This window comes from Mesocricetus auratus, unplaced genomic scaffold (genome assembly GCF_017639785.1).
Source record: "Mesocricetus auratus isolate SY011 unplaced genomic scaffold, BCM_Maur_2.0 Super-Scaffold_100001, whole genome shotgun sequence".
NCBI lineage: Eukaryota > Metazoa > Chordata > Mammalia > Rodentia > Cricetidae > Mesocricetus > Mesocricetus auratus.
Genome location: NW_024429187.1, coordinates 9439130 through 9466020, shown reverse-complemented (window position 1 = coordinate 9466020; position 26891 = coordinate 9439130). Strand labels below are relative to the sequence as shown.

Genomic DNA, 26891 nt, shown 5'->3' with positions numbered 1-26891 from the left:
TCTTCAGGGCCAAGCCGAGGAGGTTTGCTATCACCTAGGAAACAGGCTAATGCTTTTAGATTTTGTTTTTAATTTATTTGTTTTTATGCGTGTTTGCTGGCTTGTATGTCTGTGTACCACATGCATGTCTGATGCCAGAGGAGGTCAGAAGAGGGTGTTGAGTCCCCAGAAGCTGGAGTTATGGAGGGTTGTAAGCCACCGTGTAGGTGCTGGGAACTGAATCCGGGTCCTCTGCAAGAGCAAGTGCTCTTTAATACTGAGCCATCCTCTCTCCAGCCCCTCTGTGTCTTTGGGGTGCCTCCAGAGAGCTAACTCAGGAGAGAAATGCACCTTTGATTGGGCAGCACCACCCCAATTGCTGGAGTCCTGAACTGAACAAAAACTGAGAAGCAAGCTGAGCCCCACCCGTCATCTCTCCCTGATTTCCTGACTCCTTCCTGCCACCATGCCTTCCCTTCCACCGCGGACTATTTCCCTGAACTCTGAGTCAAAACAAGCCCTTCTTCCCAAGAGGCTTTTGTCACTGATTTTTGTCACAACAATGAGAAAAGTAACGAATACAGAGAAAAGCAGGGACTTTGATGGAATAAGCAACGTAACATTGTGTTCTGATCCTACTTCCCTCAGTTGAGATGTTTTGTATGAATGTATTTAGTAGGGGGAGCTTTGCCGAGAATCTACCCTCGCGTTTCATGACAGTCAAGCGAATAACAGAGCAGCTCACATCCCAGCTACAGAAGAAACGCTTCACTCTGCTCAGAGATGAGACAAAATGCCAAACAGGCGCCTCATTCAGGTCAGGGTTAGATATTTAAAAATAAACTAGCTGATGGTTACCTAACAACTGAATAAATTACACTGAGTCACAGATGTCTAGATCCTCGAATGGATACCATAAGGTTCAAAAACAACTAAAAACATCATACATACAACACATACACACACACACACACACACAATTTCAATTCTTGAGAGAGAAATGATACATGGTATGTTGAGTTTTATGGCTTATTTAGTTCCAAAACCTCTCAGAACTATTTGTTTTCATACAGTCAGAAGAAAATATTTTACTAAGATCATGTAAATAAGTATTTTTTAAATAAAATATAGTTTGAGTGAATTGTTTTCAATCAAACACCATTAAGGTCAACAAACATTACATTTCAAAAAATATGAAGGAAAAGATATATTTTTAAACTGTAATTTCTGCAAATGCAAAGAAATCACTCCTGTTTCCATCACTGCTTACAAGCTACAGGAGTTGGAATATAGAGTTAAGAGTATGAACCTGTGAAAGCAGCTGAGCCAGACCCTAGATCTGTCCCAAGCCTGCTGTCACTCATCAGATCCTGCCTTGGTATCATTTCTGATGGCAGCCTTGAAGGGATTGATTTAACAGGAAGCCTGTGCCCATGTGCTTATTTAACTCAGAGCCGGGGAAGAGGATGAGTATATGTTTCTTGTGAGTTAAAGGAGACAGACAAATGGCTCCTATAGAGGGGGAACTGATACAAGAAAAAATAATATGTGTGTGACATGAGTACAGAAATAACTCAATCGAATACAGAAAATCAGTCTGCCTCTGCAAAACCAAATTTTAAAAGAAATGATGTCTGACTGACATACTTCAGCCTTCAACTGGGAGGCACCCCAAATTGAACATATACCTGGGCACCATATGACAGTATTCCACTGTCTCTCTTGAAATGAGAAGTCCTGGGGGTAAGGTACAAAAATACCCTGAGTTCTGGAATTTTGCAGCAACACAGTGTTACAAATGTAGCAGAGTCTGACTTATATTTTAAAAGAATGCTATGATCGTGACAGAAATGTATTCACGCATTCATAGCATCTGTAATTACCTACACAAAAATCTCTGCATGATCAAGCCGTCAGTGTTTCATTGTGAGTCCAGTCTCTACCCATAACTGAGACGCTGTTTATAGTCGATGGCTCCTGGGGCACAGAGTCACTTTTCTTTAGAGATGCAGCACCTAGTAGATCAACCACATTCCAATGATGACTCCTACCCATTGGTATATATATATGGGCAGCACAAATTGGACTCATTGGGTTATACAAAATTGATAGAGATAGATAGATAGATAGATAGATAGATAGATAGACAGACAGACAGACAGACAGACAGACAGACAGACAGATTATAGATGATGTGAAGGCCATGAAATTGGAAGGGGATAGGTGGGGGCAGGCCTGCATCTAGGGGTGAATATGATCAGAATAGATTGTATGCATGTATGAAGTTCTTAAAAGTATTATATTTTTTAAAAAGTAGTCTGCCTTCATGCATGACCATCGAAAATAAGCAAGTTAATAAGAACTGATCTTTGACCACCTTCATAAGTAAAGAAGAGCATTACGCAGACTGGGTACAAATAACTTGAAGATTACATGCGTCAGTCATTTCTTGAGAGGGTATTTACTACATTCAGCAAATGCTGCACATCAAACCTCACCTTAAATCCTAACTTAGATATCCAGTATTGCTTTATTTTACCACTCAGCTTCGTTCACTCTTTCCAGAATTCTAGTATGTGACAGCAGCCTTGCTCTTTACAGCGGCAAAGGCTGGAACTCTAGCCCTCCACCACTGAACTGACCTTAAAGCTGTTTCTTAATGATGTAAAAAAAAGTGGCCTACCAACAGGTATGTGATATCATTCAACTCATATTTGCATTCTACAGCCTCCTCATGCCACATATAAGTTCATTCATAAAATACTTAAAATGATAACTGATGGGCAATGGCCCTTAATTTATAGATGATGGGTAATTTTGAAGTAACCATTCTTGGGGAGCTGAAGAAATAGCTCAGAAGAACACTTGTTCTCACTACCTGCATCACGTGCCTCATAACCACCTGTAACTTCAGCTCCAAGAGATCCAATATCCTTTTGAGCAACTGCACACATATGTGCACGAGCACACACACACACACACACACACACACACACACAATTCTAGAATAATTTTTTTTTAAAAAGAGAATGGCCATGCTAACTTGGACCTCTGCTTAGCATCTTAACTTTCATGTTTCATCTTTGAAAACTATCTGCAAAGCATGCCTGTGGTGTTGAGAACTGAAATGGCTTTATTTGATGCACACAAATTGATTCTTCTTGATGCAGAGTGGAATTTCATGTTAGCTCTCGGAAGGCCTGACTCCCTGTCCCTTCGCCAACATGGAAGCAATGGACAAGCAACCATTCTGTGTATTAAAACTTCCCAATGCCCTGCCATCAGGACGAGTACTCCCCCTGTGCTGTCTTCCGTTTTGTATTTGAGAATTGACTGCCTCATCTTCAAACACATAAGGAGCAAGAGCCCTTAAAGGATCCGCTCTTAGGCAGATAATATGGTAAAGGAGCTGAATGTAGGGAAGACTATTTCCTCTTAATTGTTTCTCTCAGTGTTTTAATTCATTTGACTAAACGGCAAGTACTGAAGCTTCAGCCCTGCCTGAGTCAAAGCTCCTTCATTACTCACATACCCATTACAGTAACATCCTGTGAAGCCCTGAAAGCAAGCTGTTGGCAAACTCCTAATTGAGTACCCACCCCAATGACAGCCTGGGGCTAAAAGACAAATAAAAGCTCGGCCTGAGAAAAGGGTGTCTTCTATTAACATTTAAAGTTCCCAGAGTTAGTTTGGTTTCCTAATTCCTAGTGGTTCAGAAGTCATGTGTGTATTAACCCATACTCTAGGACTGCAGGAAGAAATTCAAGCTCACAAGTTTGAGAACAGAACACCATAGGTGGGATCGCCATTGTTCCAAGGGTGTGTTATGGACTGTGGCTTTGGTTCTTTACTCTTGACTTTTATCTTTTTAAAACTTAATTTTTTAAATTTCTATTGATGGGTGTCGATGTATGGGCACTGTGTGGGCACTCCCTCGGAGAGCAGAAGAAGGCATGGAATCTCTGGAACTGGAGTACAGGCATTTGTGAGCTGCCTGATATGGATACTGGGATATGAACTCAAGTTTTCCACAAGGGCAGCAAACATTCTTAACCTGTGTGTGTGTGTGTGTGTATGAATGTGTGTGTGTGAGTGTGTGTGTATGTATAGTGTGTGTATGTGTATGAATGTGTGTGAGTATGTGTATATAGTGTGTGTGTGTATGAATGTGTGTGAGTGTGTGTATGAATGTGTGTGAGTATGTGTGTATAGTGTGTGTGTGAATGTGTGTGAGTGTGGGTGTGTATAGTGTGTGTATGTGTATGAATGTGTGTGAGTGTGTGTATGAATGTGTGTGAGTATGTGTGTATAGTGTGTGTGTGAATGTGTGCGAGTGTGGGTGTGTATAATGTGTGTATGTGTATGAATGTGTGTGAGTGTGTGTGTGAGTGTGTGTATGAATGTGTGTGAGTGTGTGTATATAGTGTGTGTATGTGTATGAATGTGTGTGTGAGTGTGTGTGTATGTATAGTGTGTGTATGTGTATGAATGTGTGTGAGTATGTGTGTATAGTGTGTGTATGAATGTGTGTGAGTGTGTGTATGAATGTGTGTGAGTATGTGTGTATAGTGTGTGTGTGAATGTGTGTGAGTGTGGGTGTGTATAGTGTGTGTATGTGTATGAATGTGTGTGAGTGTGTGTGTGAGTGTGTGTGTGAGTGTGTGTATGAATGTGTGTGAGTGTGTGTATATAGTGTGTGTATAGTGTGTGTATGTGTATGAATGTGTGTGAGTGTGTGTATGAATGTGTGTGAGTATGTGTGTATAGTGTGTGTGTGAATGTGTGTGAGTGTGGGTGTGTATAGTGTGTGTATGTGTATGAATGTGTGTGAGTGTGTGTATGTATAGTGTGTGTATGTGTATGAATGTGTGTGAGTGTGTATGTATAGTGTGTGTGTATGTGTATGAATGTGTGTGAGTGTGTGTGTATGAATGTGTGTATAGTGTGTGTATGTGTATGAATGTGTGTGAGTGTGTGTGTGAGTGTGTGTGTGAGTGTGTGTATGAATGTGTGTGAGTGTGTGTATATAGTGTGTGTATAGTGTGTGTATGTGTATGAATGTGTGTGTGAGTGTGTGTGTATGTATAGTGTGTGTATGTGTATGAATGTGTGTGAGTATGTGTGTATAGTGTGTGTATGAATGTGTGTGAGTGTGTGTATGAATGTGTGTGAGTATGTGTGTATAGTGTGTGTGTGAATGTGTGTGAGTGTGGGTGTGTATAGTGTGTGTATGTGTATGAATGTGTGTGAGTGTGTGTATGTATAGTGTGTGTATGTGTATGAATGTGTGTGAGTGTGTATGTATAGTGTGTGTGTATGTGTATGAATGTGTGTGAGTGTGTGTGTATGAATGTGTGTGAGTGTGTGTGTATGAATGTGTGTGAGTGTGTGTATAGTGTGTGTGTATGTGTATGAATGTGTGTGAGTGTGTATGTATAGTGTGTGTATGTGTATGAATGTGTGTGAGTGTGTGTGTGTATATATAATGTCCAAGATCAGTGCCTGGTATTCATATGGAGGTCAGAGGACAATTTACAGGAATCAGCTCTCTCCTGTCACCATGTGTTCTGGAAATTAAGCTCAGGTCATAGGGCTTGATGGTGACTTTACTTGGTGAGCCATCTTGCTAGCCCAAGATAGATATATTTTAAATTCATGTAAAATCAAGTTGCAGGCATTATGACATTTTCTCCCTAAGTCTTTCAGCTTGTCCTTCTGAGGGACAAAGTACACACATCTACATAAGTGCTACCATGTCTTCCAGATGGTGCCCAAATGGGCTTTCTAGCCTCTTCCCTACTCACTAGGATATGAGTAATTCAATAAATGGTATTTGTTCTATTATTTTGTGATGTCTTTGTATGCCTGAAATTTTTCAAACTAAAATTCAGGAAGGAAAGTCACCTCATTTGCATAATAAATTATAAACTCATCAGTGATTAGAACATCTTTGGCTGTTTTTTTTTAATCCTTGACTACTTACTAGTATTGTCTAGCATAGTAACAAAATCCTTCAGAGAAGAAAGAGAGAGAAGAGATGGGAAGAAAGAGGAGAGGAGAGGAGAGTTAATCCCATTCATGAGCTTTTGAAACACAGAGAAAACAAATTCAGAAGGAATTTAGTCCCAGGTTGTGGGTAGTCACAAGTTTGTGCACTGTAACATGCAAACCACGTCTGCACTTGAGACTCTCATTTTTCATTTCCATTCATGAAAACAAATGAGCCAAGCCTTTGTCCCTTAGCAAAGGAAATGCCTCTTTCTCAATTGCTTCCCTGAAAGTGACACCACCCTCTGCATGTCCCTAGTAGTCAGGAAATCTTCCCTGAGGAATACTTGGAGAATCTTTTCCATTTATGGTACTAAAGACCTGGGTTCCATCCAACCCACAAACTACTGTAGGGTTTGCTGATGCAGACACTTGTGCAGAGCTTCCCCTGCCCCGCCCAGAGCCTCTGGAAACCTGCAGACTTTCCCGTCCCGAAGCCTGCCCATCACTCTGTACTTAATAATCTTACAAAGTGTTCAAATTTCAAATCAACAGCTTCTAAAATACCACTGTGAGTAACTCAGACTACTATAGAGCCTCGGTTTCATAGCAAGACAGATGACACCTGTACATCGGGTGACTACAAGTAACACAAACAAATAAGGAAAAGTGTTTCCCAGCTGATACGGAAGTGGGACCAATGTTGCATATGTTATGGCTCACCTCTAAAGGAGGGAGTCACTGTGGACTCAACCGTGCTGCCACCCACCCAACTACTAAGATCTTATCCCAAAAAATTCTTCCATACAGACAAAAGGAGCGTAAAAACCCAGGTCACCTGATGGCTGGCCTTGCCCCGTTTTATACCGTCCACCTTGTTTTAATCTGCACCCTGTTTTTAACTAAACATTACCCTAATCCATACTCATTCGTGATACCGAAGTGAGTCCAGGGGCTAGAGCAGCTTGGGGAGAAAGCTCATGCCTAGCATGCAGAAGGCCCTAGCCTCAGCACCCAGCATAACTAGTAAAAATAAAGAAACGAAGCATTAATTTCCCTGCACATACGCACAAATAACTATTTGGTTCAATTAGCCTAGTTTTCCCCCATCATTAAATATATCAATATGAAAGAACTTATTACAGAATAACATGTGACCAACAGATCATTGAATACCAGCTGGTGAATTAGTTGGTAAAAATTCATTTTTTTCCAGCTCATGGAATCTTGGTTAGAAGAAAACATGTAATCAATGGAAAGAATGTAGTTAATCTGTCTAGTATTAGGCTTGCAGTCACATAACAAGGAGGAAATTATTTTGGTTGGGAAATTTAAAAAGCAAGGCCTCAATGTCAGTTCAGGAAACAATGTTGGATCCTGAAAAAGTCATTATATTTATTCTGAATTAAATATGAAAATCTCAAGCACAGAATGGAAACTATCCCAGGCAGAAGGAAACTTTGTTCATCTTCTTGCAATATCCAATATGAGCAAAGCAGACTAGATTTGGAGTAACTGGACTTCCTTACCTCACGTAGCTCAGGGATTTGGTGACATAGTAGAAGCTGCCAGAATTCTGTAGACCATATACCTCCTGTTTTCCCCTTTCTGGCGGCAACAGCAAGATACAAACTCAGTCAAGACTAAAGGAAGTGGCACATGTGTGCACAGGAATGGAAGAAACTGATAGAAGCCATCTTTGCATGTGATCAAGTTATGATTTAATTTCCATAATTGTTAGACAATGCTCACTATGCCACTGTCTTGGACAATTTTACAAATGCCATGTATATACGTACCCAAGAGTTCTGTTACAAAAAGTATTATTCATGGGACTGGAGAGATAGTTCAGCGATTAAGAATGGGCACTGCTTTCCCAGAGGACCTGTATATGGTCCCAGAACCTAGGTGAGGTGGTTCAAAACTACCTGTAACTCCAGCTCCAGGAGATCCAATGGCCTATTCTGGACTCTGAGGTCAATGGCATTCACAAGTGAATACACACACACACACACACACACACACACACACACAATATTAAAAATAAACCAAATCTTTTTCACAAAGAAATATCACCCAGTTCCTTAAACAGATCCTGAGTTATATGTCAAAATTGCAAAGATCAGTCATCAAATATTATTTTCAACTACTATTCAACAACTCAATTAGACCAACCTTAACTTCATAAAAGGTGGGATTAAAATGTGATCTTATCAATAAGAAGATTATTATATTTAAGCTGCTCTACTTTTAAACACCTCATGATGAGGGACATAGCCCTTTCTCTCTCATGTGGAAGGGAGATTGCACAGGAAGTCATGGGGTAGGAAAGCATTCCATCTTCAGAGCAAATAAACCAGATTGAAAATGAAACTCTGAAAATAGATGTCCACTAACATGCCTGAGGACTGCTGGAAAGTACTCACGATCCTCCTGAGTCCTGTATAACCTGGGAAGAAAGTGGCAACAATGAGGACAATTGAGACTCCCTGAGAAGACAGCTACTGCAGTTGACGCCATGCTTGAGAAATACCAGTCCACAACCAATGCTTGGATTGTATCCAAAGAGAAGACTGAGGGAGAGATGGCATCCTTGTCAGGGTAGAGCAAAGTTGACACCATGCTTGAGAAATACCAGTCCACAACCAACGCTTGGATTGTATCCAAAGAGAAGACTGAGGGAGAGATGATGTCCTTGTCAGGGTAGAGCAAGAAGTACTGACAAGGGGCAGGGGCTGGGTTGCAGCGCGGGGGCTGAGTTCTCCCCAAGCATACACAAAGCCCTGGGTTGCATCTCCCTCAAAAATGACATGTTCTCAAACATCAACCTGGAAGCAGAAAAGAGTAAAAGACATTACACAAAATAATAATGATGATTTAATCACTAAAAGCCTGTGAGTTCTTTATCTAGTTTATTCATTCACTGAAATGACCATTTGGAAGCCTTTGACCTACAGTGATTGTGGAAGCAAACATATAAAGAAGCAGAAAAAGAGGGTCAGTAAAAATATTCCAGTGTAGCCGGGCGGTTGTGGCGCACGCCTTTAATCCCAGCACTCGGGAGGCAGAGGCAGATAGATCTCTGTGAGTTCGAGGCCGGGCTGGACCAATAGCCTCCGAAACAATACAGAGAAACCCTGTCTCATAAAAACCAAAAAAAAAAATATTCCAGTGTTAAGAAAAGAACACTGGAGTAGTCTTCAAGCTGCCTTTCAAGGTCTTCAAAATCCTGTGGTGATAGATTATTCATGATTCATTAAAGCTTGCCTGAGGATTCAGAAACCAAAGCCAGCCTCAAGCTATAGAGATCAAGGTGGTGGTGATACACACCTTTAGTCCCAGGACTCAGGAGAAAGGCAGATGGATCTCTGAGTACAAGACCACCCTGGGCTACCAAAGGTGAATCAGAGCTCACACCTTTAATCCCAGGATTGAAGAGGTATAAAAAGTAGAGGCATTCCGTCTGAGAGTAGTTTCTAGCCATGTTGAGCTGAGCATAGCAATCTGAGTGAACATGAGGAGCATTGAAGTCAGGAGCAGTCTGAGGATGATCACACCTGTAGTCTGAGCTGAGGTAGACGGAAGAGCTAGCAACCAACTGCTTTGCTTCTCTGATCTTCAACTTGTAGCTTGAAGCCCAGTATCAGTCTCTGGTTTTTCATTTATCATGCTACAAAGCCCTTAATTCAAATGAATAAATTCTGAAGTGTAAATTAAATCCTTATTGGGATGGTCCTCTATCTATCTTCAAGGCTATGAAGGATATTTTGAAGTTATTTTTGTGGGATAAAGTATATACATTAAGAAATGGTTTTTATGTGGTACATTTATTTATACAATGGAGTACTACTCAGCGGAAAAAAATGGAATCTTGAAATTTGTAGGCAAATGGAAGGCACTAGAGGAAACCATCCTGAGTGAGGTAACCCAGACACAAAAAGACAAACATGGTATGTACTCACTCATATATGCATTTTAGATATGGATCAGGGGAGTGTCAGCCTACAATCCCAGTGCCAGGGAGTCTGGGAAACAGGAAGGATTCCAAGAGAGATGCATGATACCCCAGAGAAGTGGAATGAGGCAATATCTCATGAGCAGATTTGGAACATTGGGGGAGGGGAGAGGGAAACAGGGAAAAGTGAGGGGGATAAGAGAAGGGGAGAAGGGCCGGGCGGTGGTAGCGCACGCCTTTAATCCCAGCACTCAGGAGGCAGAGGCAGGTAGATCTCTGCGAGTTCGAGGCTGGGCTGGACCGATAGCCTCCAAAACAATACAGAGAAACCCTGTCTCATAAAACCAAAAAAAGAAAAAAAAGAGAAGGGGAGAAGGCATGGGGGAGTAGGAAGGTTGAATCGGGGAAAGAACAGAGGAGAGCAAGATGAGAAATACCATAATAGATGGAGTCATTATAGGCTTGAGGAAAGAGCTGACACCAGTGAGAATTTCAGAGATCTACAAGGATAACACCAAACTAAGCAATAGTGGAGAGACTACATTAATAACCCCTCCTTGATGATACGGATGATGACTACCCTATATGCCATCCTAGAACCTTCATCCAGGGACTGATGGAAACAGAGACAGATACCCACAGCTAAACACTGAACTGAACTCCTGGAACCTAGTGACAGAGATGGAGGAGTCATGAGCAAAGGGGTCAAGACCATGAAGGTGAAACCCACAAAGACAGCTGACCAGACAAGGGGGAACTCTTGAATCTCAGACTGAGGACTAAGAGGCCAACAGGGGACTGATCCAGACTCCATGAATGTAGTGCCAGGGAGGAGACCACAGGAATCACTGGGGCCTTGGGTAGTAGATCAGTGTTTACCATGGTTTATGAATAAGCTTTGGGAGCCCATTCTACATGGAGGGATGCTTTCTCAGCCTGGACACATGGGGAAGGGCCTAGGTCCTGCCCTGGATGAAATGACAGACTTTAGAGATTCCCCCCCAAGGAGGGTCTCACCCTCCCTGGGGAATGATGTAGGGATTGGGTGGGGGTTGGGAGGGCTGGTGGAGGGACATGGGAGGAGGGGTGGGAGAGGGAGCTGGGATTGACATGTGAAGCATTCATGTTTCTCATTTAAATAAAAACACATATTGAGGGAAAAAAGAAATAGCTTTTATTATGGTGGTAAATTTGATCAAGTGCCATCCTTCACTGATGGGGTCTTTTAGAACAATGTAGGGGTCTCTGCAACTATGATGGCCGACACGGTAACATTCTGTGGGAAGTGAGAAGTTTGTTTAGTTCAATGCAACTAAATAGCTGGTGTTGGTTCAAACTTCAATAGTGTGACCCTGGGTAGTTTATTTTAGGCCTATTTAAGCACAGCACAATTTGATGAAAACTTTCCTGGTGATATTATCTCAATTCTGTATGCACAATAAAGCACAAAGAAATCCAAAAAAGGATCAGACATTGAAACTCTTTGTAAAATATATGTGACACCTTCCATAAAGATGGATTCTAGCCTGATGCAAGGGAAATGCCCATGAGTCTACAAGAATGGCCCCAGCTAAAACTCCTGGTAGCAGTGGGTGCATAGCCTGAACTGGCCATCCCCTGTGATCAAATTGGTAACTATTCTGCTTGTCATCAGAGAGCCTTCATCCAGCCACTGATGGAGGCAGCTTCAGTGACCCATGTTTGGGAACAGCTCAAGGAGTCCTGCTCAGGTGAGGGAGGAGGGATTGCAGTAGCCAGGGGCATCAGGGACATCACAGGAAATCCAACAGAACCAGTTAGCCTGGCTCCTGGGAACTCCACAGAGTCTTAACCAACAACCAGGGAGCCTGCATGGGACCTCTGCACATTTGCGATATTTATGTAGCTTGGTCTACTTGTGGGACTCCTGGTAATGGGCTGTCCCTGGCTTTGCCTGGCTCTTGGGAACCCATTTATCATTCTGGATTGACTTGCCCAGCCTGAATACAGGGGGAGATGCTTGGTCTTACAGCAGCTTGATATGTCATGTTTGCTGATGCCCTAGAGGCCTCTGTCCCTTTCTGAATGGATATGGAGAAGGGGTGTATGGGTGGAAGGTGGAGGGAGGGAGTGCAAGGAGAGGAGGAAGGAGAGACTTTGGTTGGGTTATAAAATAAATTAATAAATTTAGTTTAAAAAAAACATGACGCCTTTAATCCCAGCACTCAGGAGTCATAGGCAGGTGAATCTCTGTGAGTTTGAGGCCGGGCTGGACCGACAGCCTCCAAAACAATACAGAGAAACCCTGTCTCATAAAAACCAAAAAAAAAACAACATGAAAAAAATAAAATGGAGTCTACAGATTGACTACAAGTAATAACTCAATAAAAATGAGTTCCATAGATTGATTGAGAAAAATAAGCTTACAATAAAGGGTCTGGGGATGGATCAAGTGTGATCCCTGGCTAGTATGAAAGCCACCAAGCTATTAACTACGTCTGCCCCCAGCCTTCTGGGCAGACAACAGGTTATGTATCCCTTCCTTTAAGATAACAAGGCTGTATAGTTAGCATTCCCAGTTCCCTAGTGCTTATCTGGGATCACAGGGACCTCTGTGACTCCTATGCAATATAAGTATAGCCACTCAGGGATCAGAAGGTTAAAAACGAGGTTCTTCAGGTCAACTGAACCAGGGCCTCATGCATACTAGACAAGCATCATGCTGCAGAGATGCAGCCCCTGCCCCGCAACAAACATCCAAAAGATGCTATTTCAGTCTTCAACACTCTTGAACTCTGCAGCATATGTGAAGACCATCTCATGCATTTCCCAATGCAGTACATTCTGACAGGGCTCTTGTCTGACTGTTACCAACTTCTTAAGGTGAGCTAAAAACAAAATCTGCCACCCTTTAAGTTCACACACCCAGTCTGGTAGTCCTCCTTAGGGCCGTAAATAATTGGTATGGTTACTGTACCTGCTTCTGTCTAAACACTTCAAAGTCACTCTACAACTCTCCTGTGTATTTTCCCTTTGATCCGCTAACTCTGCATAGCTCCTCCCACCAGACTTCAGTTGCCATGAGTATACTTTTCTCGTCGTCTTTGTTCCTTTCCTTGTCTTTGATTGGTGTCCTAGTTTGGTTTCTGTTGCTATGATAAACACCATTCCCAAAAACAATGTGGAGAGGAAAGGGTTTGTTTGGCTTATACTTCCCAACCACAAGCCACCATTGAGAAAAGTCAGGGCCGACACTCAAGCAAGGGCAGAGGCAGGAACTGCGGAGGAACTCAGCTTGTCGGCTTGCTCCCAGACTCATGTTCAACTACCTTTCTTATAAAACCCAGACCCATATGCCCAGGGTGGCACTGACCATGATAGGCTGGACCCTCCTACAGCCGTGAGCAACCAAGAAAATGCCCCCATAGACATGCCCACAGGTCAGTCTGACAGTGGTAATTCCTCAACTGAGAGTCCCTCTCTCTGGGTGTATCTGGGTCTGTACCAGGTTGACAACTGAAGCCAGCTATGACAGCTTCAAGTATGATTCCCCAAATAGGACACAACTACAAGCTACACCTACTAGCTGGAAGCTTGCCTTCCCACTTTGGATGTCAGAGCTCAATGTCACTGTGACATTTCAAGCAAAGGTCAAATTGTGTAAACATCCCTTTGCCAAAAATAACCTAAGAAGGTAGCAATAGCACTCCACCTTCACCTCCACTTTTAAATCAATTTAACTCTCTGGAGTTTCCTGGCTACAAAAGAGAGTAGAATTTTTCAAGTACAAGTATGAAATCTCCTATAATATTAGGATGAACAATGGATAACCCATATCCATCTTTCCCAAAAGTCAAAATTTTAAATTTTCCTGTAAGAAATCACATTGCCTAAGAAAGTCAACTCAATTGTATCTTAACTGCCCCAGAATGAAAACACTTGCTTAGTTGTATGGTGCATCTAGTGACTTCAACTCCTAGATACTAATGAACAGAACATAAAATTTAACTTTTCCCTCTGCTAGAGGGAGAAGATGGCAAACCAAAAAGCCCAAAGCAAAGCATATCTCAAAAACAGAAAGTAAAACAATGCATCAAACCTAGGCGAATGTTGACACCTTGATGTGCTCCTGTGCAGTACTTCACAGAGATGCTTGGCAACGACAAGGAGGCTAATCCTTACTTTACCCTTTTTAATTATAACGAAGCTGTCAAGCTGAAGTCCGGTGTGCTAGCCTCCTGAAACAGACAAGTTGTTGTGCCATGAGATAGTAGAGGCTGTAACATGGGTCTTAAATGCAATCCATTCAGCCATAATTTTAGTTTCTCTCGTTGCTAAATGAAATAGTCAAGATTTGAAAGCCAAGGAGTACAGAGTAGAAGCTGGATGAGATTCCAGCTTCTCCCATCTCAGATGTTCTCATTCCTCAAAAGCACAAACATCTTGGATGGTGTCCGCTGGACTTTCTTCTCGATTGTCACGTGAGTTCATGGTTTTCTTCACCTCAGCTCACAGGGCTACAAGAGACACAGGCAAGAGATTCCACACTGAGGCTTGGAGACCACTGAGTCAGAGAAAATTAGAAATCAGGATATTGTCATTGTCCTTATACTTGGTGCATATTAAAAATAACTCCTTTCAAGGAATTTTTGAGTTGTCAAAGTAAAATACTTGCCAGTTAGTAAAATATTGTGTAAAGGAACTGGCTACACATTTTTATTGGTGGTCAAGTTTAATTGCTTATAAAAGCCCAGAGCTAAATGGTTCATCTTCAGATTAAATGATATTTTCTCTCATCTTCATAATTATTGGCAGACCTTAGTTTAGAAGGAAAGGGACTGAAGAGATGGCTCAGTGGTTGAGAGCTCCTGTTGCTCTTGCAAGTGACCTGATATTGGTTCCTGGCATCCATGCTGTGGTTCATAAACATCTGTAACTCCAGTTCAAAGGGATCTGACACCCTCTCCTGGAGCTGAGTGGGGTGATATTTTGTTTATGATCTAATAAAACTTGCCTGAAGATCAGAGTGCAGAACTAAGTCACTAGTTAGCCACACACATTATTAAGATCTAAGCCACTAATTAGCTACATACCTAAGCCACTAGGTAACCATAGAGGACAGGCAGTGGTGGCCACACCTTTAATCCCAATACTCGGGAGACAGAGGAAGATGGATCTCTGTGAGTTCAAGGCTACATGAGAGTGAATCAGTCTAAAAGAGAAACAGAGCTCACAACCTTTGACCCCACCACTTGAGCTGGCATGCCTTTAATCTAAGAACTACAGAGGAATATAAGGTAGGAGGAAACAGGAGCAGTCTGAGGTATGGTGGAGACACATTTTAGTCTGAGAATTTGTAGAGACAGGATCGCCCATTTTGGTCTGAAGAGCTAGCAGCTAGCCGCTTTGCTTCTCTGATCTTCAGGCAAGCTTTATTAGACCGTAAACAAAATAGCACCACAACTGAGGACACTGCACACATGTACACACACACATACATACATACATACATACATACATACATACACACACAGAGAGACAGACAGACAGACAGAGAGAGAGAGAGAGAGAGAGATACACACATGACTATACAAGATCAGTGCCAATGGCCAAGCACATGCTTAGTGGTTTTACCCAAGGATTGTGAGATGCTCACAAGTGGTTCTCCAGCAAGCTGACTGGAGTGCTGGAACAACTCCCCATCCTAAGGTGGCTCCATGCAGGAGTCCATGTGTGGCAGTATATTACACTGCACACTTCCACGGTACACTCTCCGTTCTGTACAAGCCAGCCCTCCACAAGGAAAGGCAAGTCTGCCTGCAATTGTTCTTGTCTCTGTGTCCCTAAATCTCCCTTTCTGTTTGTTTCCCTGAGGGAGTTAAGAACTTCAGTTGTCACCATGGCTCACACTGTACGTGGGTCCTCCATAGCTTTTATACACCAAAACTGCTAAAATTCTAAAATACTCTCTGTCCTAGATACGCCCCTCCCCCACTTACATAATCTTATCTCAGAAAACCATGATCAACATTTGACTTCTAAGAAAGCAGGGTCACATTTGCTGTGGCCTGTGTTATGCTAACTATGCCCCCAGAAGTCCTTTTAACCAACCTAACAGGAACTTGGAAGTTTCCACTATTAATCAAATTTTGGGGGAAACGGGTTGAAGTATGAAGCTAAGATGCAGAGTGTGGATGGTCATGGATGCTCACGCCAACGCCCTTCTGGGACGACATTTGTCAGTAGACATGGGTAGCGTGCGGGATGGGAGGACGACGGGAAAAGGAAAGCGCCTCCAGTCGCGTGGAAGCATTATTCAAGCATCACCAATAGTACCGCCCATCCCTCGCTACCAACGTGTGCTGGCGCTTTGCATAAGAAAATACCACAAAGGGCAGAGGAAAGAGAACAAATAGTTTCCAAAAACTGCTCCGCCTTTTCAGCCTTGATGCAGAAAATCAGGCTGCAATGATGAGCTGGGGAAGTTGGCTCCCATCTTAAACCTGTCACTATGTAACTGCACACACCACTTAATTTCTCCCCTTCGCCATTTCTTCGTCTATAAAAGGAAGAGGAGGAGGCAATGATATACATCAGCCCAGGGACTCCAATTGCTCCCGGTCTGGCTGAGTTATGGCATCTCCTACTGCGGCCTGTTGGGGTCTATAATTTCTCGGTCAGAGGAGAGATGCTTCCTCTCGCTGGTCCTTGTTTATTTTCGTGTCTACCGTAGCAACATTCAAACACACTGGGTTTGCAGCACTTCCTGGCTCCTTCCCCAGCGTCCTCCTGCTGCCATGTTTTCTCAAGAAGCAGACTTGAAATAACAAAGAGCAAGCACATGGGAATTCCTCCAGGCTCCTAAGACAGTCATGAGTGTAAGGGTTCAGAACCAGCCTGTGTTTGTATTCTTGCAAATGGTATCAGTTTCCTTAATGGCTTTTGCATTGGAATTCAACTGGGATTCTATTTGGGCATGTTTGTTAGATTGTCACTGAGGCTTGACCTTCAAAAATTATAAACATTATTCCTGATAGTAAATCTGCCAACAAACTGAAACTGCACCATGAATGAGCTGGAGAGATGGCTCAGTGGTTAAGAACATTAACTACTCTTCAAGAGGACCTAGGTTCGATTCCTAGCACCCACATGGTAGCTCACAACCATATGTAATCTAGTTCCAGGGGATCTAATGCCCCCTATGGACTCTGAGGACACCAGGCATCTACATGGTGCATAGAACCATGCATGTACAATAATGCATAGACATGCATGCGAGCAAACTGTCTATACACATTAAATGATAATAATAAATGTTTAGTTGTGAGTTCTTTTGTTTATCATATACTTAGTAATAGCTCAAGAGAAGTGACTTTTCCTTGGTTGTATTGAAGTGTGCAATACTGCAATTGCATCGAAGGGGTCGGGGGATAAAATCAGAAACAGTAACATACAGTGACAGAGGACGCCGCACTGAAGACTTTTGGTCGTGAAATGCCTACCACACTCTCTAGAGTCCTGAGCTATCAAAACAAATACATGAGACAGTAAAAGATCTGGAGGATTCCATTCCAAACCAAGAAAACTTTTAGAGAGGGACTCTGGATTCTAGATCCATCCAGTTGTAACACAAGCAACACAGTGTATGCTATTAATCACTGTTCACCCACCCCTGCCCTCACCAGTACCTGGGGGAATCGAGACAGATTGACAGGAGAAATGGTAAGGGGAGTGGCTTAAAATACAACATGGAGCAGTTGGGAAACTGCTCAGTTAGTAGACCACATGCTATGCAAACAGGAGTTGAAACCCAGAATCCACAGTGGAGAAGAAATAGACTTGATGGAGCATGCTTGTAATTTCAAACATGGACAGGGGTTGGGGGGCTGCAGAGATCCCTGGGGCTTACTGGCCAGTCAGCCTAACCATAAAGCCTCCTGCCAGTGAGATCCCTGGCCTAAAAGCAAGACCAGAGGGTCCTGAGGAATGGCAAGATTGATCTCTTGCCTTAACACACACACACACACACACACACACAAACGTGTACACACATACATAACAAAAATGATAATAATAAAACTTCAATCTAACATAGTGGCATACAGCTATAAACCCAGTGTTTGAGAGAGCAAGACAGAAGGATCAGAGTTTGAGGCCACCCTGAGCTACAGAGTGAGGCATTTTCTGAAAATGTATAAACAATTGTGAGGTATGGATGTGGAATGAGACAGAAGAATACTCAATTATGTTTACCCTGTTCTGCTGTAGTGAAGATGTCCTACAAGTTCTACCAAAGTTAGTCTACTAACAAATATACTACCAATAAGCTTAATAAATTTAAATTAAATTAAGTAGGTAAGAAATTTTAGAAATAACATTTTTAAAGTGGTAATATAGTCTGCTAAATACTGTGCTTACATTGTCATTTGTGCTTTCGTAACAAAAATATAAAAGCAAAGCTCTACAACCCATCACACTTGCTAAAAATAAGGGCACAGTTTAATAATAAGCTCACTTGCTATGATATATCGCCCTCATATCTATAAACTCAGTCCTAAACAACCCCGATTTTAAATTAAAAGTTCACTTTCCTTTTATGTAATTTCTAAAAATAGTTTGCTTAGCTAAATATGTAGGTCCTGCAGAATTGGCCAGATTTATGAAGCATTCTTTAATAAACTAAACAATCACTATATAAAAAGCAGATGCAATACCTTTGTAATTCAATTTTATAGTTTAAAAATATTCTACGTGGAAGCGCCAAACTCTGCCCTGCAGAGACACAGGGCTCCCGCTGACGTCAATAAGAGCCCAGCAGTCACAAAGGAGGGCAGAACTATGCCCTGAGCACTTAAATTTAGTAATCCATTAGACGCAGGGAAGAAGAAAAAAAGCTCAGCTCAAATGCCATCAGCCTTCCAATCTGCTGGTATTAAGCGAGGTTCAGGGTGGCTAAGTCCATATTCTTCCAGATGCAGAAGAAATGGGAGCAAGACCATCATGGTGCACACAAGCATTTAGCAGAATTTTACGTACTCCCCGGGAGGCCATGCCTTTGTTCCTTTGGAGACTTCTTTTTTAACTCGATGGCTGAACTGTTTGATCTCCTGAAATGAAAGGTAGAACAGGATTTACACACAAACTAATGACTTCTCCTCACGTAAGCTCGTACTCGGAATTCCCTTGAATAAAACACACACCAAGCGGCAGCCACTAGGGAAATAGCAAGGGTAGGAGCCGCCAGGTCTGAGTGATGCTTGCACAAAAGCCACAGCCTTCTGAGTAACTGTCCTCCCTGTGGGGCTCGGACAACTGACAGAGAAGGGATACTTCAACTCTCTGCTTTAAACAAACAAAGGTGCCGCCCTGGTAAGTGTGAGAGTACTTTAGAGAATTAACTATGTCACAGGAAGGCAAAGTTGTAGAGACAGAAACATCTGGAGACTGCCTTTATGTTCAACTCATCCGTCACTAATATCCCTTTGTCACTCTTTGACATTACCAGAATTCTCCATAGGACGGTTTTAGTCTCTGCCTGCTCAGTGAATTTTTCAAACCTTTGGGACATGGCCCATGAGTTTAAACTTGGCAAAAGTTGGTGATTGTGTCTGCTGTCTTCCTTCTCTTCTAGCTTCTAGTCTTTTCTTTTCCTTGGCTTCACTTCTAGAATAATCTTACCCAAAACTCTCTCTCTCTCTCTCTCTCTCTCTCTCTCTCTCTCTCTCTCTCTCTCTCTCTCTCTCTCTCTCTCTCTCTCTCTCTCTCTCTCTCTCTCCCTCTCTCTCTAATAGCTATTCTGAAGCATTTGTCCCCAGTGGAATATCACAGGTTTGCCATGTAGGTGCACCAGCTTGTGAAAGACTACATCTCCCAACCCCATCCTACCCCCACAAAAACCATTTCAAAATTAACCCTGTAGTCAGTCTATCTGAAACTAGTGAGTTCCAGGTTCAGTGAAGGCCACTGCCTTAAAGATAGATAGATAGATAGATAGATAGATAGATAGATAGATAGATAGATAGATAGATGGATGGATGGATGGATGGATGGATGGATGGATGGATGGATGGATAGGACAGTGATTGAGAAAGACATTTGACCTCCATACACATGTATGGAGGAGGAGGGGGAAGGGAAGAGGAGGAAGATGGAAAGAGAAACAGAGATCAGGAAATCACCTTCAGCTGAGCTTGCCCCAGCAGTAGATGAACTTCCAGACAAAGAATCATCTTCTTGGTTCATTTTTAGTTACCAGTGTGAGGTATGTTCCCCTCATAGCCTAAAAGCACCTTTGGGAAAGCTGCATATGTAATCCATGTGTTCATAATACACATTCACCGGCAACTAAATGCATTAGGATACAGTGCTGTCCTTGCTGAAGGAGCAAGGATTATTATAATCAAAGTCAAGAGGGAGTGAAGTTATGGATCCCCCTTGAGTGGTCCTCCATACAAAGACTTTAAACTGTTCTGACTCAAGGGGCTTCTTGTCTAGCAACTCTGTCCAGGTACAGATTTCCTCCGTGGGCCCCTGTCTTTCAGTGTGAAGGCAAGATTTGTCTCACTCTCACCAGAGAAAGTAGAGAGAGACGCCTTTCAGAAAGCTTCGCCACACACCTCGCCCTCACAGCTTATCAGAGTGGATGCTGCAGGAAGCATCGTGGGTTGTATTCAGGACAGACTCGCAGCCATTAACTCGAGGCCACTGTCTGCTCTTTTTGCCTACCACAGCGAAGTCTGTATTGAAGGATCCCATCTCTTTTTCCCTATGTGACTGAGGAGCAGAGAGGTTAAGTTGGAAGAGCAACACGTCATAGAAACACGGTCCATGATGTCTTCTCGGATGCAATCGGTTCATGAGTGCCGCTGGACGGCACGTAACTATCCCAACCTGTATGGACTGTGACCAGCTGAACCACATGCTATCTTGAGGAACACAGAGACGCAGAAGGCTGCCTCGGGTTTTCACACGTAGGGATTATGAATTGGAGCAGACGTTTGTCTGTTTTAAGATTTGTTTATTTTATTTTGTACATATGAGTGTATGTATGAATATGTGCACCATGTGTTTGCCGTGCCCACAGAGGTCAGAATGCTGTCAGATAGTCTAAAACTGGAGTTACAGATGGTTGTGAGTCACCATATGGAAGCTCCACTGAGCATCTCTCTGGCCCTAGACATTTGTACGCTTGTATGTGTGTTTTTTAAAAGCACCCCAAAGATTCTGCATTGGGATAAAGATTCAAATTCATTTAGTCCCTCCCTCCCCCTCTCTCTTTCCCCTCTCTCTCTGTCTCCCTCTCTCTCTCTGTCTGCGTCTGTGGGTCTGTGTCTGCGTGCGTCCATGTGTACACATTCATGTGTGCACATGTGTGAGTGCATGCCTTCTGACCAGGGGTTGACATGAGGTAACCTCCTCTGTTACTCTCCAGCTTACTTTTGAAACAGTGTCTCTCACTGGGGCCTGAAGCTTACCAAGTGGGTTAGACTGAGGAGCCAGTGAGCCCTATAGGATTAAGCACACATCATGTCTGGCTCTTTATGTAGATGCTGGGGACCAAACTCTGGCCCTCTGGTCTGCCCAGCAAGCACCTAACCAACCAGGCCACCTCCCCCACTCCAACACCTTTGATTTTTTAAAGGGCATTGTTTGGGGGAGTATTCTTCAGCACCCCTAGGGTGTCCATGCCTTCCACACTCACTTAATCCTTTTCCCTCTGCTCCATTTTCTAATGGTGTGTAAATAAAAAGATAGACCCTCTCCCTCAAAAAAATAATTTTATTCTTTCTCCTTCGCTTTCTGATTATTACTTTGAGTATTTGAAGTAACAACTGGTTGTTCTTGTCAAGGTAAGAATTCACCCTGAATTAAGGATTTGAATCTGGTTCAACCTCCCTGAAATCCCCAGGCTTCCAAAGGTTTGGCTAGAAATAGATTCTCTCACGAGGAGTTGAGTACTCACATTTTTCAGTCTGTCCCATTACCTACAAATGAAGCGATGAAAGATACAACAGTGAAAACTAGTCATAATTCAGAAACCCAAGAACAGCTGTCCCGTGGGTTGGTTTCTTACCAAATTGCTGCTTTGGCTCATTTTTTCAATGAATGGGATCAGAATTTGTTCAAAGCTCTAGTTAGTGTACATTTCTCTCCCCACTAGCGTCAACTGGGCTTTATGGGAAAGTGCAATTGGTTATAACATTTACTTAGAAAATTCTCCATTTAGCTTCAGTAGAGACTGGCGGGATCAGGAAAATAAACAAAATGTAATAATTATGGGAACAGAACGAGAAGATAACCTTGCATCGGAAAAAGTAACCAAATTTATCCTCCTTCAATCTTAAGTAAAGGTTATCAGAATGCCAGAGAATAAAGGGAAGCACAAACCAATTGGAAACAAGCATAGCTTAAAGAACAAAGGGAAGTTTTGCCCAAGAGTCAACAAAGCAAGCGAGCTTCATGACTCTGAACCTTTCCCAGAAGCAGGTTCACCCTTGCAGTACAGTGGTATCTAGTCTATGTGACAGCCCTGGGAATAGCTGGAGAGTAGTTAACTGCAAGGCAGAAACCCTTTACACTGGAAGCCCAGCAAATCAGGAACAAAAGTTCTGATGCATCAAGCATCCCCCTCCATTCTTCTCAGGGACACTAAGTGCTCCTACACCAAAATGACAAGACTAGCAAAAGGTCACAGTTGGCAGCACAAAGCTCACAGGTCGTAAGTGGGAAAAAGGAAGAGAAAAGTAATGATCCTCAGAGTTCACACCCCAAGTGAGCATGACTGAGGAGGCAGGCCAGGAACATAGATAGATACCACGTATACACATACACACACACACACATACACACACGTACGTATGCCCGCACGCACACATGCACAGAAAGAGATACACAGAAATACACATACTGAGAGACAGATACACACATGTACGCGCGCGCACACACACACATACACAACTGCATCTTCATCCACTAATCTGGTCGAGTCTAAATCTGACTTTTATTTGCTCTTGAAGACTCGAATAAGCAGAACACAGAGGTAAACTCCCAAGATACTGACAAATGCATATTTACTATTCCCATGATAGCTCCCCTAAAATAGTGAAGAGAACACACATCACGTGTACTTTCTCTGAAAAAAGAAATGGAGTTAAGTATTTGTGGAAGAGGAAAGATGAGAAAGAGGAAGTAAAGTGTTTGCTGTGCAAGCCTGGGAATCTGAGATCAAGGGCAGCAGTTCCTAGCTGAAGTCCAGTGCAGGGGAAATAAGACAGGAGGAAACCCAGGGCTTGCTAGCCAGCTAGTCTGGCCAAATCAGTGAGCCCCAGGTCCCAAGAAGAGATCCCAGCTCAAAAACTTCTGGTCTCCACATGCCCATGCAGAACATACCTGCACACACACACACACACACACACATTCACACACACATACATACACCCACACCCCTGTACACATACATATATAACACGCATACCAAATGTGGCTATAGTATTGATGATTATGGGACATTTACATCATGACACTTCAGTGTGACCTAGTTCTGGGATTACTCATGCATGCTGAACCCAAGTCCATGTGTGACTGTGTGGATGTGTTGATTTGCAACAATGTGGTTTATCAGTATTACCACTCAAATACATAATATCTAGGAGGGGAGTTTTCCCTCTTGGAGGACAAGGTTTGAAACAGCATCTCACTGAGTAGCCCAGGCTGGCCTCCAGCTCACGTGTATCTTTTTTTATTTTTTATTTATTTTTAAGTTTAAATTTAAATTAGAAACATGGTTGGTTCACAAGTCAATTCCAGGTCCCTCTCCCTTTCCCTCCCCTCCTCCCGGGCCCTCCCCCCAACTCCCCCGTTATCCCCTCATTTCCCCAGGGAGGGTGAGGCCCTCCATGGGGGTGTCCATAGCTGTCATTTCATCCAGGGCAGGGCCTAGGCCCTCCCCACAAGAGTTCAGATGAGAGTTCATCTCACATTGTTGGATGGGAGTCCAAAGTCCATGTGTATACTCGGCATGTATATTGATCTACTGCCCAAGGTTCAATAGATTACCTAGGCCTCCTCACTGACACCCACATTCAGGGGGTTTTGATCAGTCCCATGTTGGATTCCCAGGCATCAGCCTGGGATTCAAGAGTTAACCCTTATCAGGTCAACTGTTTCTGGGGTTAAACCAGCCCAGTCTTAATCCCTTTGGTCATCAGTCCTCCCTCTCTGTTACTGGCTTTCTTGAGTTCAGCTCAGTACTTAGCCGTGGGAGTCTGCCTCTTCTTCCATCAGCCACTGAATGAAGTTTCTGTTTCCCAGACTCTCTGGCCATGGGATTGTATCTTAAACTCGCCTGAACTTAAGACGTTCCCCACTGCCTCAGCCACCACACCAGGCCGAACTTTCTAAAACACAAATCTCTTTGCGTCATTTCTCTGTCCCTAATACTTAGAGGCCACAATCCAACATTCTGCTCTAACCACACTCGTCATTTCTGCAGGAAATGCAACCTACTAATATCTCTCAGGTGGAATTCATTGTATCAGCCTCAGGCAGCCAGACCCTTCACTAGGCCATTCCCACCTGTCTTCCATCATCATGCTTTCCTTCTCCCGGGGTGGCTGGCGGGACAACGAAGGAACACTGTGCACAGGTTGATTTCAGACATTTGGTAAACTAGATGAGATGGACTTCATGGCAGCCTGCCCAAACTTCCACAAGAAGAGGTAGATAATCTAGAAATTGAGTCAATAATTAATAATATTCCAGGCTATAACCCTACTGGGTCTATATGGGGTCACTGGTTATGTCTGTGAAGTGTTTAAGAGAGAAGTCCTTCCAGTACTCTATGATCTCTTTAAGGGATTGGGATAACGCGGGTGCTTCTGAATTCGTTCTATGGTGTTGGTATTTCCTTCACACGGGAGAGGAAAACCACTATAGGAAAACGTGGAGAGGATGGAGAAAGGGCTTGATAGTTAAGAGCACCTGCTTTAGGTCACATGATGGGGAAGTCCTGTGTTTATGTCAATAAAGCACTGCTGGACAATAGGTGGGACTAGGAGACCAGGAGGACTCTGGGTAGGAGAAACACAGAGAGTCACGATGTAACCGCCATAGGGGTAAGAAGCCCAGACCCTTTTCTCCGGTAAGAGAAATACTTAGATTGACAGTTATGGGGTAAACACTTAAGTCAGAGATAGCCAGTAAGAAACAAGCAAGGCCAACAGCTTCATAATTAATACAGCGTCTTTTGTGTTATTTGGGGACTACAACTTGGCAGAGCCCAGGCGACTGGTGGGGAAAAACCAAAGCGGCTGGCAACTGGAAAAGGCTTCACTCAACAGTCACAAGCACTGGATTAGAGTCCAGCACCCATGTAATGCTCCAGGGGTCTCTGCACACACCTGTGACCCCAACTGTGAGGGAAGCAGAGCAGGAAAGTCACTGGAGGTTGCTGGCTTCCAGCCCAGCTGAGAGCAAGTCCCAGGTTCCAGGAGGAACTATGCCTCAGCAGTATAGACAGAGAGTGATATAGAACAATGCTTGGTGCTCTCTTCTGGTCCACACACACACACACACACACACACACACACACACACACACACACACACACACACACACTCACGCAGGCACGAACACGCACAGGCTCAGGCACCCACACACAAATGCACATATACTTACACAAACACATACAAATAAAAAAGAAACCATAAACCAATGCACAAATTAAATAATTAACATAAGTTGCAAATCTATCAAATTGATGCCCATCTTTGTCTACAATATTATCTTTGGGTGAATGTGTATGTGTGTATATGTATGTGTGTATGTATGTATGTATATGTATGTATGTATGCACACACACATATAACATGAAAAAAGAGGGACTGCTTGGGATTAGGAAAGAGACCAGTGATAGTAAAGGAGGCATAAGGGAGAGAAATACAAAAAGAGAGATGATAGATAGATAGATACATACATACATAGAGATAAAAATACAAATATATAATAAAACACAATAATTTGTAAGCTAACCAAAAATTAATTAAAACAACAAAAAAATATCTGCAGAGCCGGGCGTTGGTGGCACACACCTTTAATCCCAGCACTCGGGAGACAGAGGCAGGCAGATCTCTGTGAGTTTGAGGCCGGGCTGGGCCAATAGCCTCCGAAACAATACAGAGAAACCCTGTCTCGTAAAAAAAAAAAAAAAAGAAAGAAAGAAAGAAAGAAAGAAAGAAAGAAAGAAATATCTGCAGAAACCCCAGATTATCATGCTTAGTGAGAAATTGGCAGTTTTCCTACTAGTCAAAAGAAAAGGAGGCCGGGGCAATCTATGGGGCCTTGGGTAGTAGATCAGTATTTATCCCTGACATACAAATGGACTTTGGCTGCCCATCCCACAGTGAAAGATGCTCTCTCAACCTGGACTCTTGGGGTAGGGCCTAGGCCCTGCACTGGATATAATGACAGACTATGGACAGCCCCCATGGAGGCCCTCACCCTTCCTGGGGAAAGGAGTGGGGATTGTGGGAAGTGGGAAGAAGGGGTTGGTGGGAGGGCATGGGAGGAGGGGAGGGAGAGGGAGCTGGGATTGACATGTGAAGCAACCTTGTTTCTAATTTTAAAAATAAATTAAAAAAGACTGAAAAAATAAGATAAGTCAAAAACACACCTCTGGACATTATTTATCAACTTCTTGCTGGAAAAGAGAAGCCTATTCCACTGTCCACTAATATAATGAAGGACGATGAGGACCTGGAGAGATAGCTCAGTGGTTAAGAGCATCGCTGCTCCTGCAGAGGAACTCAGTTTGGTTCCTAGCAGCCACCTGAGGTGGCTCCAGGGGATCTGATGCCCTCTTCTGATTCTGGAGGCCTGCACATATGTGGCATACAACCACACAGACACATGAATACACATAAATAAAAATAATAAAATAATAAATCATTTTAGAGACAAGAAAATGAAATGAAGGAAATGCATGCATTTGCAT

General features: G+C 43.0%; 1 long non-coding RNA gene across 1 annotated transcript in view; it reads right to left on the bottom strand.

Moving 5' to 3' along the window:
* The window catches only part of LOC110341417, a 191709-nt gene extending 183048 nt beyond the window's left edge, over positions 1-8661 (bottom strand). The window contains exon 1 of the long non-coding RNA XR_005876593.1: positions 8394-8661. This is a non-coding gene — a long non-coding RNA (uncharacterized LOC110341417). The remainder of the gene's footprint in view (positions 1-8393) is intronic.
* Between the last annotated feature and the right edge of the window lie 18230 nt (positions 8662-26891).